Below are 21509 nucleotides of genomic sequence, written 5' to 3'. Positions count from 1 at the left end.
CAATAAAGAGAAACACAAAGAAGCCGTAACTATTAATATTCTCAGTTAAAGCTAATATTGTTCCAAAGTGATAAAAAATTTCTTGGATGATTTTGTCCAAGATCCGCTCGATTTGCCCGGACGTAATTAACAATCTGACGCGGGTTTGATAATGGGGAAAATTGAAGGGAAATAAAATTTAGAAGTAACAGGATCAAGTGATCACAAGAACAGGAACCAACGGGACAAACAAGTCAAATTGTGTTGACCCGAGGATCCAAGCTGACACAAGTCAGACTAAAAATCTGTAAATGAGCAATTTTAGAAAAATTACGTGAATTTACAGTATGCTCCCTTGAATTCAAACGTAGCATTATTTCTTTTCATAAAGAGAGTTAGGTCCCCCCGGGAAAAATTCCAACTACTTGTGTCACGGTACCGTTGCCGCCCATTAAATTTTTCTCCCCCGAAACGGTAATTAGAACTTCGAAACGTGGATGAATTCGAATAGGGCCCATTCAGATGATTATCGACAGCCCACTTCACTTCACCCCTTTCCAAAAATATAATACAGGCACTCACATTCTGATCACCTCCATCATTAAAAATACTCTACCTTTTTTCGAGGAAAAAATCCATTAGTCCCAGTCCGTCACTGTCCAAAAAGGAATCTAAGAGCGAAGGGTGGCATTGCTATAATAATATCGATTGAGAAGTGCCGCATGCGTTGGGAGTCGGGGATGTTTGGTATACTCAGCATCCTGGACCAGCCCGGGCGATGCGGTAGTCATGATTTGGATCACATATCGCGAACAGGTGGTGCTGCACCCTTAAGGCCGACACCCTTAAACATCGTTCGCGCGTATTCGCGACGACCGGTTCTCGGAGTTTGCGACTATTCTGACTTTGACACTTGTGCCTAATGATAACGCCGTGCGTTTCACGTCTGGAATTTCTCGTGTGAATTGAGATTAACTTTGGGAATTGACTTCTGTAATAACTGTGTGGAATTTAAGGTGAGATGACAGCATGCCGGTAGGCCGAATTTAATCCTAAGGATTAATTGAATTAGGTGGGATTTAAATGGTGGTAGCGCAAATGTTTAATAGGGATGATAGATGCGATTAATGATCGCACACCTCCGGGTGTAATATAATATATGTGCTGTGAAATGGGGAAATGTGAATCATGACATCACAAATTATGAAAATCAAAATTTGAATTTTTGCCCCCCATAAAAAATAGTTTAGGCGGGGTCAGTTTATTATGTGTAAACATATTTGAGAAGTTCCACATAGAGGGCTTCCGTTCCAAAACCAGTGGCTCTAAATATCTTATGATTTTATGGAAAGTTTGATCTGATGAAAAACATATCCAATTAGTTTTGGAAGGGCAAGTTTGAATATGCATTGGAGATAATGTTATCACCCCTTCATCTCCAGCTAACCTCAATTTGAAATGTCAAATAACAACCCCTCTCCCCCCACATCACCACCAAGCGCACAAAATTACGAGGAGATCCAGTTAGTTCGGTTGTTCAGGTTGATTCAGGTTAGGGACTGCATTAGGGATTTCTGTGCCCTTTGTAGCGCTGGGATTGTTATTTGACAGTTCAAATTGAGGTTAGTTGAAGGTGAAAAACGAATGTAAATCATTATAAAAAAATGGGAAAGTGTAAATTATTATACACGAAGTTATGAAAAAAGTAAGATTTTCTTCTTTATTATAAGAGAGTTTAGTTGTGATCACTTGCACTAAGTATTTTCAAAATTTACGTTATAATTATTCTACGAAAAGGAAAAGAAATTTGTGGACACTCGAAATTACACACAATTTGATAGTGGACTGAAAAATAAATGGTAGCCGAAACTGAGGAACTCAAAATAGATAGAGAATAATATTGTTTTTTGTAATGATGTCGGTCGGTTTTAACCAAAATGGGTTTGCTGAATTACTAGCTAAATGAATGGAGACTCGTAATTTAAGAGAAACCATTTTTCTTGTCTGGGACAAACTGGAGTAGGTACCAAGCTTTTCACCACAGATAAAAATTTGTGTATTAAATGAGTTATGTAAAGTTATCAACCTGAGGATTGATATCGTTCCACATGTAATAAACATTACATTTTTTAATATTATTGCGATTGTCGCTAATTGGTTGAAGACATCCTGAAAAGTTTTAAAAAACTTAAATATAAGTTATACGATCATTAAGGAATTACGTGGACAAATTTCCGGAAAACCTAGGTTTCTTATAGTGATGAACAAAGAGAGAGTTTTCATCAGGAATAAAATGTGAAAAAAAGATATCAGGTTCAATGAGGTAAACACATAATGGCTTATCACTGCTAGGTATCAAACGTGAATGTATGAAGGAAAGGAGATTTTCTTTATGCCCAGTTGAGCACTAATAACAATTTTTTTCATTTTTCTTCACTATAGATGTGTCTGTTCTCAACGAGATTAAATTCTCGAGAGATTGAAGGCTGTGCCAAGATAATGATATTTTGCAGTACTGATTGTAGAATTCACTAAATAAAAGTTCAACTTTTCATCAATCGTGTTCCAAATGAATTTCATGAAAAGTTAGAGGAGTTTGCGGATATTCTGGATTTAACACTTGTGCTTAAAGATAGCGCCGTAAGTTTTGCGTCTGGAATTTGTTTTGTGTATTGAGATTAACTTTGGGAATTGACTTCTGTAATAACTATGTGGAATTTAAGGTGAGGTGACAGTTTACCGGTAGGCCGAATTTAATCCCCAAGGTTAATTGAATTAGGTGGAATTTCAACGTTAGTAGCGTAAATGTTTAATGAGGATGGGAGATGCGATTAGTGATTACATACCTCTGGGGAAATAAATATCCCGTAATGAAATGGGAAAATGTGAGTCATACTATACAAAATTATGAAAATATATACAGGGTGTCCCAGAAATAAGTGCCATAATTTGAATCAATAAAAGAACTCATAAAAAGCAACATTTTTTCAAGTACATTTTTTGCGTAAGAGGTATAGTTTTCCAGTTCAATTCATTAAAAGATTTATTACAATTCCGCTACCCGCCTATGGCATCTAAAATTGTTTACCCCATTTCGGATCTTTCGCATAGATATCCACCGAATTTTTTGCATGTTTTCTGATGTGCATGTCTTTTTTGCGAATATATTATAATAAACGCGTACAGCTAAGTAGCAGGAGTTACTGGTTATTGGAGTTTTACGTTATTTACTGTTAAAATAATTGAAATTTTTGACTTACCTACAACAGACCCTACGAGCCCAATTCGAATTTTCACGGGCTTCCCCATAAGCCAACACCACATCAGGGTATTCATTATTTGTAAAACGCGGCATTTCACACGAAAATGTCTTAATACTTTCAAACACTAACACAATAAGAGAAACGACACGTATCAATCGTAAGCAGTACAGGCCTAAAGGCCTTGCGGTGCATCGAGCTTGACTCACGGTTAGTAAAAAACTTTATGATAAGAAAACATCAACAAAATATCCAGTGTGTGTTTGGATTTTTTTTTAAATCCATAAGCGGCGCCATGGAGTGGTTTTAATAGGTAAAAATACCGGAAGTAAATGTGACTTAAGAAAAAAACTTCTTTGACAAAAGTTGTTACTATTGATGAGCTCTGTTACTTGTTGAAATTATGGCACTTATTTCTGGGACACCCTGTATTTATTTTGTGGTTACAAAGGCGCCAATTTATGATGTGTCAATATTTTTGAAAATTTTTTAGGAACTATCACACAAAGGCCTTTAATTTTAAAACCAGTTTACCAAAACACTTCTACAAAACTGAGGCAATTCGCTGCTCCTCACGTCTTCGCACTTTCAATAATTAGAACACCGTACAAAATCGAGTCTAATGTCCAATTTGCCCAATTGATGGAAAATTTTCCAAAGACGAAACTATTTCCTGCACAGCACAGCCGTTCGCCTAGTACAACCGAAAATAATAACGTTTATGAAAGATGAAGGGAGGTTGGGATTATCACTTGAAATATTTCGGGATTCGGCCTAAACCTTATTGACCTTATTGTGTTAAATTCCAGAATTTGAAGTATTTGTGGCTGTGGTTAATTTGGGAATTCGTAAAATTGTACGAGTAAATATTAGCAATTACTAAATTATTGTAGCGTAGTTACACAACATTTAGCTCTAACATTTCATGTCCGGTTTCGTGTGAACAAATCAAAAATGGTATGGAATGTGAGGGATATTAGAGAAAACAAAATGAAAAAAAGGACATATTTTATGTGTCTGAGGGCCAACAGATGAAAGCCCTGGCAACTCTAGCAAGGGTATAACATCCATAGAAATGTTGATAAAAAGATAGAGGTCGTCAGTTTTCTGGGGAAATAATTTTCCAAGCAACGTTGCTAGTACATCGATCTTGTGGCTTTTAATATAACTTTTCGATTATATAGCTGTAAGTTATATTGAAATAGGACATCGATCATTATCAATAGATTTACGCAACATAATAGCAGATTCACATAATAAATTATTATTTCTAAGGCATTGATTTTTACTGATGCCTCATCTCATCTACTGATCATTTGCATGCTTAATATGCTTAGTTGCCATTTATTAAATGTTTCTTTTAATATCGCCTGAAAGTTGTATTCATGTGTCTGTCAAATAGTCTGAGGGAAACACAAAGCCAAGACCATCAATAGTCCGATCCATCTATCTTATATACTTTATATCTGAATTCTTCGTGACAGTAACTTCTTGGAGTAGGTGGAACGGACCTGCTGAGAATCCCGCAGTTTCTGCGCCTTAAATGCTTTATTGCAGATACCCCACATTCATAGCTCGCTCGTGGCATCCATTTTATCATTACATTAATAATAAAAATAAAAAAAGCTAAGTTATTCAGTGAATATTCTTGAAAAACTTGATCTGAGCAATGCAGATAATAATAGCAATTTTCCATATTACGGCAGTTCACTCAGAGTTGCAATTGTTTCTCAAACTTAAGCGGCATCATGAATTCAATTTCGAACCGTTAATGTCCTCAATCCTTCACCGACAAGCCTTAGGGTCGAAGGCATTCATAAGAGATTCCAATGGTAAAGGTTTTATCCGTTTCCGCCCTTTCTCTGTTTTATTTAATGCCAAATATCCTTTATACTCCGCTTAGTTGTTTGAAAAGGCAGATTCCATTCTAAGCGGGGAAAGAAACAAATAAGTTGTCCTTCGAGAAGTCATTCTGTGACCGTAATTTGTTCTTTTAGTTCGGGTTAGTTCAGGTTAGTTTAAATAACCCTAGAAACAAAGATAATCTAATTGGGATTGACGTGTGAGGAGAATAAATTTAAAAAGAGCCTCGACAAAATTTATGTTTCATCGGGTTTAATTCGCACAAGCTGAATGCAAATATATTAGCGACCGATCGGCATCTGTGTCAGGTTTTATGTGTAGAACATTACCGTCACATCAAATGAAACCATCCGAATCAAATATTGAGTCTGGGGGCAATTTCTCCAGATGAACGGTCCGAGAAGCAATTTTGTGGAAAGTGTGTCATCCATTTTCGGTTTTTTCCAGGTTGCACTTATTTCGAGTATTTCTTTGTTAGACGTTTTACTTTAGACCAAAACGACGGTCGCCAGAAATGTATGTTTGAACACATCGTCTTTTTAGAACGTGATAAAAATGGTTTATTGAACCAGACGGACTCGAGATCCTTTAATTGATAAGGCTGCATTCCAGATTTTTATTGTGCAACTTCCAAAGTAAAAAAGCCGTAACAAACATTTGCATGCTTTGTGTTCGTGTTTCATGAGTCTGAGCTGAACACATATTTCTCCACGATCGTGCGGAAAACTTTTCATACACGCATGGTTTCCCTTGTTGAAAACTCAGTTTTAATACTTAGTGCAAGCACGGCGACATATCAAAGGCGTATTTTGCACGTCTCAAGAAAAGCGAGTTAGTTTTTGTGACATCTGAAACAAAATTGTTTGTTTTTCGTTCGACTCAAAATCAGAAAATATTAATCTGCTGCGTTCGCAACTACATTTCCGCTGTAGCTAGCAAGTTTCATGTTTTTTTTATCTCCATATTTATCTTGTTTTTATTCCTTTAAGCGTCACGAGTTACTCAAGGGAAAAGTCGTCTATCATAAGTAAATATGGGGTCAGAAGGCTCTTATAAGCGCAAATCAGGGGAAGCAACAAGTCGTAACGTATAAAATATGAATGAACATTTCATGGTTCCTGCAAAACAGTGAGGTTAAACAAAATACAAGAAAAGAATATCAATGGCCAAGAGAGTAGATCAGTCAGCACCGAGTCAAGTTTAAATGGAAAACTCCAGGTAAAGTTTATAAATGGGCCAGTGAGTAGACTACTTGGCACTAATAGGTTTGAGTTAAGAAAATCTGGTAAACTTTAAGTGTAGTTAGAGGAAAACACTTAATACGGGAAATTATCTCACACCTAAAATCACCCATCTAAAATTGCGTCCTCGAATTTGCATCCCTGGAAAATTGCACCCTGACGTTGTTGCGTCGTTGTAAAAAACCTTTTTATAGCTATATAATGGCGTGATTGATTGTTCTGAATGCTTTACACCAAACGAATGAAAGTGTATATATAGGTGTATGTTTATTCAAATCAAAAAAGGACTGGAACTATGCTGATTGAACCAAAAACCGGGCGGCTGAGGGTGAAAATAAATAGCCGACTTTCCACTAAAATTGGTCCCGTTTTTTGGCTGGAAGGCCGCCATGTGTTTGTGCCCCTATGACGTCATTTTGTCCTAGAGATGCGTCAAACAAAAGATGTTGCAGCATTAACCTTCGTCTTTTCAGGGGATCTTAGAAAATCGTGAAATAACTCGACTTTGTAGATATACATTATTTGAAAATTGCGTATAAACAAATATACAGGGTGTTAAAATTTTAGAACTTTTTTAATTTTTCTTTGCAGATGTTCCAACGTTATTTTTTTCAAGCCACATTGACCGGGAAAATGCAAACGCAATCTACAGGGTGATATTTTTTGATGGGTCTCACCTTTGCCGCGTCAAACTGTTGTGTTATGCGTTACAGATGTTCAATAACCAAAATCGAAATTTAGTAGGTTGCGACAAAAGCGAAATCATTGGTGCAGTTCTCCTGAAATTTCTGTATATGTACATTGGTTGATTTATACTTTTGTAGTCTTTGACAAAAACTTATTTGTCCGCTTTGAAGATACGTTTCTTTTGCCGCCTTGATCTTTAGCTTTCCACCTTTGAACATTTTACACTCTGTGTTCTATGTTATCCTTGTTTAAACTAGTGGTTGGGGGCTAGTTCAGTGCCATTACTAAGTAACAAAGTCAAAAACTTCGTTTTCAACTGCTTACCACACATAACATAAGCATTGGTGAACTGACTTCAGTAGTAGTATTACGGTAATCAAACAAACTTTACGAGCGGCGACACGACCAATCTGTTGCATTCTTTGCACTAGCAACGTACTCAATATGATATCGATATCTATTAGGTGTATACCTATGACTCCGCGTTTTTTTACGCATTTTCAACTGCTTGAAACTGTATAAATTTATTACCAATGTTTATTAAAAATAATTTCCATCGTTAATGACAACATTTTCCCAGAGATTAGGCAGTTTATAGATTCCATCGTAAAAAAAATTCGTCAGTTTTGAAGCGATCCATTCATCAAGCCATTCTTGGACTTCTTGGCGATTCTGGAAGCGTTGCTCTGGCAAACCGTGAGCCATTGAACGGAAAAGGTGATAATCCGACGGGGCGATATCTGGCGAGTATGGCGGGTGCGGTAAGACTTCCCATTTGAAATCCTTCAAGGTGTTCTTGACTGGTTGAGCGACATGAGGCCTTGCGTTGTCATGAAGCAGTATGACTTTGTCGTGTCGATCCGCCCATTCTGGCCTCTTTACTGCGAGTTGATTACGCAACTGCACTAGTTGTTGGACGTAACGATTGGCAGTGACTGTTTCGCCAGGTTGGAGAAGCTCGTAATAGAGTACGCTGCGCTGGTCCCACCAAATGCAGAGCAATACCTTCTTCCCGTGGATATTTGGCTTTGCGGTTGAAGTTGTTGGCTCACCCGGGCTTACCCATGATTTTTTCCTCTTTGGATTGTCGAAGTAAAGCCATTTTTCATCTCCGGTCACGATACGATGTAGAAAAGACTTTCTTTGAAAACGTTCAAGCAAGATCTCACACGTCGTTTTTCGTTGCTCTTTGTTCCTTTCCGTCAATTCATAAGGCATCCATTTTCCTTCCTTCTGAATTTTTCCCATAGCGTGAAGACGAACCGAAAGCGTTTTCTGCGTGACGTTAAGGGAAGATGCGAGCTGTTCTTGCGTTTGCGCGGCGTCTTCGTCCAACAAAGCCTGCAGTTCTTCGTCTTCAAATTTTTTCGATGGCTTACCATGCTCCTTGTCGTTGAGGTCGAAATCACCTGATTTGAAGCGCTGAAACCATTGTTGGCAAGTTCTTATAGACGCAGCACCATTGCCATAAGCCTCAACGAGCATTTGGTGAGCGGCAGTGGCGTTTTTCTTAAGATGGAAAAGGAAGAGCAAAGCTTCCCGCAAATGATGTTTATTCGGCACAAAATTGGACATATTTAAACCTTAATTGAAAAGTTTTAAAAGGTCATATAGCAATTATCATATATAAATAGAAAGCTGGTAATACGGAGTAAAAAATGAAATAAAATTCCTTAAATAAAAAAATATTTTTTCAAAGAAAATAGAACTAGAAATAAAAACGCGGAGTCATAGGTATACACCTAATAGATAAAATTACAGTTCACTGTCTTAAACGATTTGTTGAGAACTGAGAAATAATGTGAATTTCTTATCATATAACTGAAGACATTTCAAAACATCCATTATGATGGTCAACTCTTCCTTCCCAATTTTGTTCTATGTCTGTTCTACTTTGGACAAGGTCCTTTAGGCAAATCGGTCTCCCATCCACATTAGCCCCCTTGTGACTTGAAACTGCTTCGCGGAGAGCCTCAAACGTACTGATTTTCAAATCTCAGCTTACCAACTTGCTGACTCAGGTAAAATGACAAAGCAACTCCTTGGTGAAAGACAACCTCGCTTAGGTACTGAACTGAGGTTTTATCTAAAATGATTTATTTGAAATCAGAGGAGACTAAAAATGGCTACACGCTTTGAGCTATTCGGCTGATGCTAATGGCTAGATATGTAAATTTTAATTCATTTCGCTAGTGCCGTTATACCACATGATAACAAATCTACCCTTCATCTCTCCAATGCTCCTGGTAATAGATTGTTCGGTTCCTACTACTTGTGACAGGTTAAGAGGCTGTGTACCGCTGAATCCAATTCGGTAAATAATATCGAGGAATTATAAAGATGGTACAGAATTACAAGGCGTCCTCCATCACCCTAATAAAGATAATGCCAAGGAATTCTTTGGAAACTTCGAATAGCGTCTAGCACTTGAGAACTGGAATTTATTCCTTTATCTTAATAGTGTAACTTGTGTAACTGATATCGAACCAAAAAAAAAGAGTAAGTAACGTTTGGAGCGAGTAGAAGTTTTGACTGGAAAGTCTTGATTAGGACAAGGAGATTAACACAAAGAATTTTACAGGGGGACTGAGTTGGGGGTGAGTGGAAGCACGATTTAACTGTGGTATATGAGCATAAAAATTGTAATTTTCCATAATTCCAAATGCACTTTTCCTGTGTGCGTCTCTGAATAATTTATCAAGTCCTGAGTTCCCGATTTTAGATTTCGGCCACTGTTTATTATCTTCTCTAAGGTTGTATTGATATGGACAAAAATCTGAAATTACAACTGCAATAAAGAGATTTTATATTGTCGATTTAACGGACCACACAATACTTTTCAGCCCGCTGTATAGCCAATATGTTGTGTACGTTTGAGGCTATATATGTATTTAACTTCAACTACCTTTTCATACGTCTTGCCTTCGTAAGAAAATAAAGGAGGATAAAGGAATTTGTTCATTTCGCAGATTCTCCTTTTTCTTTTTTACAAAATATTCAATTTGCAAATTAATGTTCGGGGATTGTGACTTCAAGAAAATTCAGAAATGGGTAAACCTTAAAAAAAAACTTGGAGTTGGGAATGGTTGATTTGTAAAAAATCGTGAATTGTGATCTTTTATTTCTGATAATTCGATTTGAATGAAGTTTAGAAAAAGATTAATTAAAATTTTGAATTAAAAATGTGAAACTTAGCCACCCTATACATAGAAAATATTGCGTTTTTGACCATGGGTTTATTAGCATTTTTTTATTATTTTACAGAGCACTGTCAGTCCCTGAAATATGTAGTTCTATGATGGCATGTTACATTCTGAATAGTCCTTGTTAGAATGCTCAGCTGGCCCACGTTATTCTTCTACGTTGTTAATATCTCGACATTGTATCCTTCACACTATATCACTAAATTTGCAATTGTAATAACTGGACTCATTTTGAAAACTTTTAATACCTATTTGAAAAAAATCTGATCTCATACTGCAATTTGGGTACAACAAAGATGTGGTGTTGAAAACAAAAATCCTTGTTGATAACCACTGACCTTTAGATCGGCCTTTGTAATATGGTGATCAATGTCTTTATGCGGCAATAGGATCCGCACTGACCACACGTATGAACATAGTTTGTACCCTCATTTCTAAATATATGACAATTTTGTATCCCATGAACGTCCAAATTATTAAATCCTTGCCAGTGTGATGAGTGTTGAGTTTGTCCTAAATTCATATTAAATTTAATAAAAATAACTCTCTTGAACTATGAATCCTGAGTTATTGATTTCTTAGGGTACCTGGTATTTTTAATACTCAGACTTTGTGAGAAGAGATTACGATTTCAGAGCTTTTAAACCCTTCTTAAAAATGATAATTAGTTCACTCACAGTTTTCATCAATTACATCGCGTTTATCCAGCAGAAATTAACGATGTGATGTGATCATTTCAGTTTCAATAAAATATAAGGTTATACAAGTGTTACCCTCATAAGACCATCGTATAGCAGTGTACTGAGGTAAAAATCTCGCCAAATTAAACAGACTTAATTAAGTTATTTCAGAGCATCTCTCTAAAATTGAATTCATGGAAATTAAATTAACCTCGAAAATATCGGTTTGTTTAGGATGTCCACTCCATTTAATATTATCGTTTAAGCTTGCTTAAACGAAATATAATGCAGTTCGAAATAATTGCTCAGCTTAGACAATAAATGAATTGAATCCAACCAATACAGCATAATCCGGCGTTTTAATTGGATTTTTATAAATTTTTAATTTAATAATAGATTAAGAGATTCAGATTGAGATAATAGAAATAAATTACATATTAGTTTTAACCATTTCTGAATTTTCTTGAAGTTACTTTTCCCGGTCATTAATTTATAAATTTAATATACCAGCATCGTAAAGCAAAAGATTCCAGGAAATGGTATTTTGCAAAAGAAACAAATGACTTCATTCCTCTTTATTATCTTATGGAGGCAAAGAGGTATGAACAGGTATTTCGAATTAAATTAAATAGAGGAAGAGTAGAATCGTATCTAAACCCTTCCGTCTGAATCCCTTGAGGAGTCTCTTTCATTCCCGGGGGTTTCGGATTGGCGGATTTATTAAAATTTATGAAATATAGCCCTTTATTTATGAATATTTCATGTTAATTAAGTTAATTACACAAATTTGATATATCCAGGGAAATCGCAATAACGACATTATCCACAAATGCCTGTACTCAACACTGAGCTGCACACTCAATGTTCTGTTAGCGAAGAAGCACCGCGAACCATGAACGTCGTCTTACGAATGACACATGAAGCATGTGAAGTGGAAGTTGACATTTATTAATCTGTCTATGTCTAGTGTATTTATGACTTTTTTGACTTACCGATTGATTGAAAAAAGGTGGGAGGCGCAAACTACCTTTGCCATGTAACACTGGCGATTTATGACGATTATTAATCTTTATCTATTATTATATTTATGTTAGAAGTTATTATTGAATTGGTTATGGAATTTTATTGACATAGTTAGCGAATATGGCACAAGCTTGTCTAAATTCAACTGAATGCTCTGGCTTGACTCCAAATTGTATAAATCCGCCCAGTATTTTCCGTTTCTGAAACGCATTATCCTTAAAGCAGCATGTAGAATTGGATGTTTTGGAAGATTTTACAAAGGAACATGTCACACTTCGAGTTTTGATTCGATGATTTTTATTCTACATCCGACAGACTCGTATCGCAATTTCAACGGAAAACACGGGTAAGACCTGAGTTTTCCACATTTTGGTTCTTACAAGCAAACTCTGTTAGTTTTTACTTGCGAAATACTAGAAACTTAAAGCCGAACATTTTGTTCCGATTCCGCCCTCCAGACATTCATTATGCGAACTATCTCGTCATAATGCGAGACAAACACCCGAGCTGCTGGAGAGAACCGGCAAGACTTGAACTTTTATGCATCCACCATGTTTTTCCGCTTCTGCACTGCGTTTTCTTCTGACGCCATTGTTACCTAATGATAAACAAACAATAACCGTCGTCTTTGCCACCGAATACTTCGCACCCGAATACTTCGGGAACCCCTTGTGCGGATAAATACGACCCATCTGATGTCTCGGAATTTCTTCGGATTGAGCAAATGCAGAATTTACGACTTTTATTCTTTGAATTTGTCCAGGCATTTTCGAGGAAATGTGACATAGAGAAGATCGATACAGAAAGCTAGAAATAATTTTAGAGAGCCAGACACACAACGGGAACGTCATAATAAGACGCGAAAGTCAAATTTCCGAGATTTTCCCGTTTTGCAGATTTTTAGTTTCCACCACTTTATGCTGAGACCTGCTAGATTGCTTCCAGTTTTGATAGATAACCTAAATGGGTCCTCTTCGCGGCGGGCATGCAAAATGATGGGGTGGTTTCAAACAACGAAACTTTTCGTACTAGAAGAACGAATCGTGTACGAGCAACAATTCGCAAGCTCGTTGACAAGTTTTGGAAGCTTTTAACAATTTTCCTGGTCGACTAATTTTAATGCTCAGCTATACAGAACGGAGACCCTTGAGATTTCTGGATCCTCTGGGTTTTTCCGCGATTAATCGATATTTGTGACCTGTAGAGCTGTCCTAAAAAATGAAAATGTTGAAAATGAACTATTCCAAAAAAAATTAAAAGAATAATGAAAATATCAACTTTAAAATTTCATCAAAATCGGTGGACATTTTCTTAATTAATAAAAACCGTTAGTTCTCTCTCCTCACATGCCCTTTCTCGAAAACGAAAAACTTTTTCATAAAATACGAAAGAATATACACCTACTCCCTGAAAATGAAAATAATCGTTTATGTGACACTCTGTATACTCAAAAAGAGATGCATAGTTGTCCCTTTTGACGCTAATTTTAAACATACATATATCAATTCCTCGACATTTTTGTTTGAATTTCAAGTTATACAATTTTCCTTCCCTGCTAAACCCTTCTGGAATTCTCCCTTAACGCTTCCCCTCCCCTAGCACTGAAGAATGCTATTTTTGCACAATAAAAAAAACTGCTGAATGAATATTCCAAATAACGCATTTTAAGGTGCCAACGGCTCAGTATAATAAGATTTCATACATTTGCCCTTAACTGTATACTAAAATCAAATTCCGTTCCATGAAATATGGATATTTTATAACAACTTAAACCACATCGACGTAAAATTTTCCTAAAGAATTTCACTTGAAAAGCACACGGATTCAAGCAGACGTGACTTGCTGATATATTGTTTCCTTGAATTCGGCGATATTTTATTCCCATTGGATGCTTCGACATAAGTGAATTTATATCCTGTCTCATATTATCCAAATGTTACGAAATTTCCTTAAATGGCATAAATGGAAATGAAAAACTGGTATTTTATCAACATTCCTAGGTTTGATACAAAAAAATCTTGACACAAAACTACCCCTAATATTCTTAACTGTAGTCTTCCAATCTGGATGTAAACTATTTTGGCAAAGCCGAGCGGTTATTGATGAAGCTCCTTTATCTGAAATTAATAGAATTTATTGCCTAGCCCATCGGCTCCACTAAATAACAATAACGAAAATAGGTAATAGATAATGGCCTGATAGTTCGGCTTTGCTCTGGTCATTATTGGGAGCATGATATGAACTTATTCGGAAGTCATGATGCTAATTACGTCAGATATAATGGCGCCAGAGAAGTTTATCCATTCGAACCGGTATTTATGGTGGGCGAAACCATAAGCACGATTGCAGCTGTGAGGAAATATCCACCAACCCTAATTTAATTTCCCTGCAAGTGTGCGGTAAAGTGCCTTTATCGCAAGCATTTGCGAGTTGATAGTAGCACTTCAACGTACGGGTGCAGTAAAAAGCTTTACCGCACGCAAATCAAAGAGACATATGCCAATATCAAAACTTTTTGTGGGAACTTTGACGTTAGACATTGACATTCGCGCGGTAAAATTTCTTGTCCCACGTTTCACGCACACGTTTAATAAACAGTTTTACGGTATATTTACCACATTAATTTGCGTGCGGAATGCGCCACTTTCAGCTCGCAAATGCGTGCAATAAAGCCACTTTACCATACTTGTAGCTATTTTATGCTCCACATTTCTGGCAGCTTATAACAGACTGCATAATTTTGGAAAAGGCGAGAATCTTTCCAGAGAAATTCCAATTATTTAACTTCAAACAAGTTTTTAACAATATCCTCAAACTTCCTTAATCCGTAAAATCCAATTAAATCCGGTAATGTGCCATGGTAAGTCTAGAACCTATGTCAGAAGTAAAGCAATTAAAACTTGTCGGCAGCTGAAAGAAACAAAATTAAAAAATTGTTTAACTAGCTGAAATGAAAGTTCCAAATAAGAGGTCTCGGTTTAAAATATAGTTGAAAGTGTGAAGAATAGATTCCATAATGATTAAGTTGTAGTAGTTGATCGAGGGTGGTGACTCTCTTTAACGAAAGCCTTTACCGTTTAGCAAACAAAAACTTCATGGATTTGTTTGCTTGAAAATTTTTTTGACCCTAGAAATCATTTTTTTCAAAAGAGGCCTAATCAGGTTTTTACACTAATTTGATTTACATATTTAGTTATCATATTTTTGTTTAATGATTTTTGAGATTATGATTAAGAGACGGGAACAAAAGCTAAATTCCTTTTTCGAAGATGCACGCAAACTTGATGAGATGTTTATAATTTCCTTTTTCCTGAAATTAACATTTCCTAGGACGATAGCAAGGCTATCGATCTAGGAAATGAAGGACTTAGGAAATCTCGATTGACCAGATAGATGTTTATTGGAAGTGCATGAAATTGTCACAGGACAGTAATTTTCTTGGAAAATATATTTTGAAAAAGAAGTTTTTAGATGCCAACTCCACCATGCTATGTTTTCTATAAGTAAAATTTAATTAACGCAAGAGCATGAATCTAATGAAACAAAGATTGATCTAACTGCTCATCAACCTACGCGATCAATTTTTTGAAGATTTTGGAAGATATCAAAATAAGTACTCGTTACTCTGGGTTACAGGGAATAAATGACCGTAAGGAATGCTCTGGCATTGCCATACTCTATTACATAGATCTATTCCAATCTTGTAGATATAGAATTCTCCATCCGAGAAAATTCAATCGCCTTTCATCAAGTTTTCTAGGTAGTTAATTAATGCTAGAGATTCATTTAGAGTTCGCGATGCAGAGAAGGTAAATAACTCTAGCCTCAGTCCCTCAAACCTCAGAACAAAACTGTTTTTAGAGTCCTCATTGCTACTACAACTCAAGACCAAAATATTGATTTCAACGAACAAGTAAATTCGCTCCATTTTGCTGTCTACAGAAGACGAACTTAAACAATCAAAGCTTTCTTCAAAGCCAAAGGAAACATTCATTTTCCTTCCTTCTGAGCGGTTTAACCTAATTAATGCCATCCAAGTCAGGAAACAGGTATTCGAGAAGGAATTTAGTGTTGTTTTCAAGATCCGTTTTAGTTCGTGAAAGTTGAAAATAAACTTCCGTCTTTATGGGCAAAGACAATCAGACCGTATCAAAATGAATGGACTTGAGTTTGATTCAGGTGCTTAGTTTGGTTTTGCAAATTGTGATGTTGAAAAGCTGAATTGTTTCCCTGAAATTCTTCTTGGCGCAAAAAGGCGAAACAAGGTCATATTCTATAGTTGGATAAAAACGAAAAATATATCCCTATTGGATTGATAAACGAGAGATAAGACAATTACCCGATGTCTGATAGTGACACAATTTATTAGGGAGAGGTCGAAGCGATTTGGAGGGCAGTGTTGACAAACTCATTTTTCACGATATTATGAGCATGGTACGAAAGGTTGGCCGTTATACTTAACCACAACAAATTATATTATGGATGGCATATAGCAAAGGGCTTTTTAATAAAACATGCTGCAAATCACGTTTTTTTTTTTTTTTAATAGCATCTTTATAAGTTAAAGTCGAATGAGGTTTGGCATGCGATAATATGGTGCTCAGTAAAATTTATAGTGAAGAAGGAAAAAAATATGAAGACACATTCAATTTGAGACCTTAGTGAAATAAATATTTGTTGAAAGCAAATTCCAAATTAGTTGTAAAGTTAACATTCTTAAGACATAGAACGTACAGGTACTAGAGCTTTTTTTCCGAGGAAAGTCTTCAAGTGATCGGGTAATGTGGAATTTCCCGAAGCCTACCGAAGTTTGCCGACTAAAAATCTCGGAATTCCTGTTGACCAAACCTGCAACGGCCCGGGGCTGTCGCTATGGGACATAAGCATCAGAGGTGAAGAGGGACGTGTGGATTGGATTAGCTGATTGCCTTCTTGTGTCAGGTTGTATTAGTTTTCTTTTCGCTTTGCGCCTTAAATGATTTTTTTAATTGGAGCTTTTTGTGGATTTTTCTTCCTCCCCTTATGTTTTTTTCCCGTTCCGTTGTGAAAAACGCCTTTTTAATCTTCTTGCCGGTTCGTTCTATCCGGTCTTCTTCCTTGACCGTTGCGGAAACGGCTTCGCTGCAGCGGTCCCATTTTCACTTATTTTCCAGCATCCCGCAGGTGCTAAATCTAATGATTTTTATCTTTATCTAATTAGAATTAATCTTATTTTATACATTGAATTTGCTTAGATTTTTTTTTCTGCACGTTTTCCGAGATTAAAGTGGAGTGACATTTTGACTTGCACGATGCCTAAACAGCTGCTGACAAAAATATAGAAAAGTATGCACATTAAAAATTAAGAAACACACTCTTTCCTCATATTTAATAATTTACAGGGTGTTTCATTAAAACAAATTATCATTTGTCCAAAAATCTTGCATTTTCCATAACTTTTACTTCAATTTGAGATTTTCGTAGAAATATCCCATTCAAGTCCGGCAGCTATCGCGTGCCAAAGTGTCTTTATTGCACTCGATTGTTGCCCGAATTTCGTTTCGCTTCGTTTGCTGATTGATCAACTGCCATCAGCATGTGGTAAAATATCACTTTCCGCACTCATTAGATAAGTATTATAACTAATTCCTACTTAACTGGATTTTGATGAGCATTAAGTTTAGATAGAAGCTTACATTGTTATCCCTTTTGACAAATATCTTAATTACTTCTGTTTTCATCTCTTCGTAATTTGTTACGAAAATTCTTCTAGAAAAGTGGCTCATAAGTCTTCTGTTGAAACGTAAAGTTTTTAGCTTTTACTTCGATCGACCAGAATGCGGAATTAAGAAATTTTTCAATCTTGTCATTTGGCAAGTCGACGCTAAACTTATCGGTTTTCTAGAAAAGCGGTGCCGTAACATAGCGGCCGTAATATATGGCGTCAATAAGGCCACGGTTTCCTAGGGAAGTTGCGGTAAAGTATAATTTTCCACACTTGTTAGGTAAATAATTATTATTCTGCTCAATTGCGGTAATTCCAGAATTTTTTTCATTTAAGGAATGTTCGACATTATCAAAAAGCATTAAAAGCCATCAACCACATTTATTCTTCCTTCCGAAATGAATTGCAAAAAACGTTTGTTTCTCTGGGAAAATAGTCAATTCATATTTATCTTCTTATATGTATTACCTCTCTCTTTATATTCTTATTATCTTGTAACAAGGGAAAAATGTGTAATGTTTCCAGCAGTTGACATCTCACTTCCTGGGAGTTGATAACAGTCATTACTCCCGGGAATAAATTTTCTTGGTGCATAATATAAAATTCTTCATTCAAAATGCCAGCTACTTGAATGTGTATTCGCTCTCTTATTAAACTACCTATACGCTCTTACTTTTGCAGAGTGCTTTATTGGGTTGACAACATGAGACACCTATGAAATCACAAACGCATAATAACGTTCCTTAAGTTCAAACTCGTTACATTCAAGATATTTCAAAGTTATTGGAACGTTATTACATTATTTTTTTATATTTTCTCGACTGCCGTCTCATTTCGAAATATGCGTTTCACTTGAACGAGAAAATTAAAAAAAAAAGAAATAATATACTCGTATTCCGGGCAAAGCTCTGCATACTCCGGATGCTTTTTAGGTAAATATATTCCGACTTAAGAATGACTACTCAAGTCTTTTATTAATGGGATGCTTCCCTGCCAAGAGCAAGATGGGTAGGAGAAATAAAAAATGATGACAGGATAATTTATTATGGATAATACGTTTTTGGTGTGTAAGCCAAAAAACCAGATAAGGTATTCAATTATTATTTCGGTAGATCTATGAATAATATTTCTGTAGTAGAATATAATTGGAGAATATCAAAGGGATTAATGCATGTCCCCAATCGCGACGGGAACAAATGATGAATTAGGAATGGATAATGGCCACCATAAAACAAGTTAAAAGCATCATTCCCGTCATGTTTGCATTAGCAATAAATCCTACATCTCCATGGAACAGAGAGTCTCAATATTCATTATAGGCAATTTATGATCGGCTATAAGCTAAACTGAATCCCAATTTCGGGGACTTTTAGACTAAACGTATTGTTGTGAGCATACACAATCTTGTCCTTGTCTTTGAGACTTTCACTATATGTAGAAATTACCTAGTCTTTTACTCTCTTTCCGTCTCTAAAAGCCTAGACTTCAACGAACAAAGCTCGCATCTCATTGTTAAGGTTCCATTATAGAGGGATGTGAAGTAGGTTATTTTACAAAGTGGATGGTCTCTAAGGTATAGCATGGAGCAACTCACGACAATTACGTTACATTGTGCCCTTTGTCCTGTGTAAGAACCAAACGCTAAGTAAAACAATAGTTTTAGTTTGCCAAGACATTCAGCAAATAAATTCTTTTATCTATATCTATATATGTATTTTTATAAAAGCCATTTCATTGTAAATACAGCTGTTGTGCAATTTGGGGAAATAAAATGATTGAGAAGTTAATATTTGAAATGTGGGAAACACTTTGAAATTCCCTTCTTAATCGCTGAGGAATGATTTTTTTTACACTGGTCAGTCAAGTCATCATTTCAAAAAGGTTAATTTGAGGTGAGTGCTAGGTGTTTGACCATTCTATCTAATTGAACCGTTTTTTTAAATATCATTTTCTATGTTAATGATTACTCGACATAGTCTTCTGTTCCAAGAAATTCCCTATTGTTAATAAAGTTTTGGCGTTCCGTGATTCTCTTTTTAAAGGTCTAAACATTTCGCCAATATAACATTTTCAACATTCTCAAGAAATTTCTCATATGAGATTTTTTGCGTGTTGATTTGGTCTGATACACCTGCTATACAGTATATTTCATGGCAATAACGATATGAAGGAGCGTATGCTTTCGTGCATCTCCATTTATAGTATGGAAAAAACGATATAGTGGAGATCAACCGTCGTACTGGATGTGATGCCGACGTGCTTTATTAAAACAAATTTAATACATATCATTGTCGATATCCTATTTGCAATTTTTAACTTATAAAATTATATTTTCTTCACTTGTTATCGAAACTTTGGAATGATTTTATCATTCGCGTATTGTTAGAATAGCGAATAAAAATATATTAAAATGGAAATTTTCACGGTTGAAGAAAAAGCCTTCATGGTCACGTAATTTTATTCAGGACAATCGTTAGAAGAGGTTGTTTTTTACGAAATGTTGATTGTCGGTCCGTTTTTAGTGTTGGTACAGTGCGTCGTGTCATTCGAAATTTCAAGACGATTGAATGTGTTTCGCCCCTGCATCATAAACTTCCCCCACAAGATAACAAGGAAAGGGAATAGCAGGAAATTATGATTTGTGCCAGTATTGAGGAAAATCCTGATCAGTCACTCAAGAAAATAGAGGACTAATTAGTTGCGTCATGTGTAATCGCCCACAGAGTTTTGAAGAAAAACAGGCATTATTAATACCAGGTGCGAAAAATGAATGAAATTTTTCCTGAAGATCTAGAAAGATGGCTGTTTTTTTATGAGACAATAATGGAAGGGGCGAATAATAATGAAAATTTCATCTAAAACATCCTTTTTACAGATAAATCTATCTTTCCATTATTGGATCACACTAATTCAGCCGTCATTCGTTAATGGTCAAGAAAGAATTTACACAGAATATACAATGCATGAACCCAATATCCTCAAAAACTTAATGTCTGGGCAGGTATTTTAAGTAACCATGTAATTGGTCCGTTTTTCTTGAACATACTTTGATCAGATTGAGGTACCTCGATCTACTCCAAATACAAATTATTTAGGCAATTCATCGATTACGAGTTGAATTGAGAGATGCATAGTTTTAGCAAGATAATTGTCCTACCAACAATGCCGTTCTTGTTAGAGAATGTCTTGAGGGATATTTTCAACATAAAGCGATAAGTGGATGGGGCAACATTTTGTGGCCAGCAAGATTCCCTGATTCAACTCCTGCAGATTTTTTCTTACGGGGTGATGTTAAATCTACAATTCGCAGATTTGAGGGTGATAGGGCTAATAATTTAAATGAGTTGCAAATAAAAATTCGAAATTGCACACAAATTATTAGCCCAGAAACACTTGCAAACGTGCGGCGGAATTTTTATGACCGGGTCGATTACTGTTCTGCATAAGAAGGGAACCGATTCCAGCATTTAATTTAATTTTGGTTTTTATTGTAATTTCCATTGATTAAATTTTTATTAATTTTTTGTTTATTTCTAGAATTTTATTTTGTTTCATGTTTAAGTGTTGCATTGATTTTCTTTTTTAATTTTGCAACGAAAAATTATTTGAAATCATTTTGATAGCAAAACTAATCAAGTAATCTGACTGTTTAAAAGCAAGCCGGCAAGATTTCAAAGCTCATGCAGTACGACAGTTGATCTGCACCATGTTTACTTGATTTTTACATACTATCAATGGAGATGTGAGGAAGCATACCGTTCTTCATATCGCTAGTGTCGTAAAATATACTGCATATTACATAGAAAGGTTTATAATAGGTCTATTTTGATTTCGCCTAATATTCAATAAAATCATCTTAATCAAACTGG

General features: G+C 35.8%; 1 protein-coding gene across 2 annotated transcripts in view; it reads left to right on the top strand.

Annotated features, from left to right (window-relative positions):
- The first annotated feature begins 778 nt into the window (after positions 1-778).
- Nlg2 (Neuroligin 2) overlaps positions 779-21509 on the top strand; it is a 154457-nt gene continuing 133726 nt past the window's right edge. The window contains exon 1 of one of the 2 annotated variants that reach the window (XM_066397809.1): positions 779-995. The gene's annotated coding sequence lies outside the window, so the exon portion shown is untranslated. Of the gene's footprint in view, positions 996-2585; positions 2703-21509 lie in introns of those variants that run through there. The other variant, XM_066397810.1, reaches the window with a different exon arrangement.

The sequence above is a fragment of the Euwallacea similis genome, chromosome 16 (assembly GCF_039881205.1).
Source record: "Euwallacea similis isolate ESF13 chromosome 16, ESF131.1, whole genome shotgun sequence".
Taxonomy (NCBI): Eukaryota; Metazoa; Arthropoda; class Insecta; order Coleoptera; family Curculionidae; genus Euwallacea; species Euwallacea similis.
This window is presented reverse-complemented; position numbering and strand designations above follow the sequence as displayed.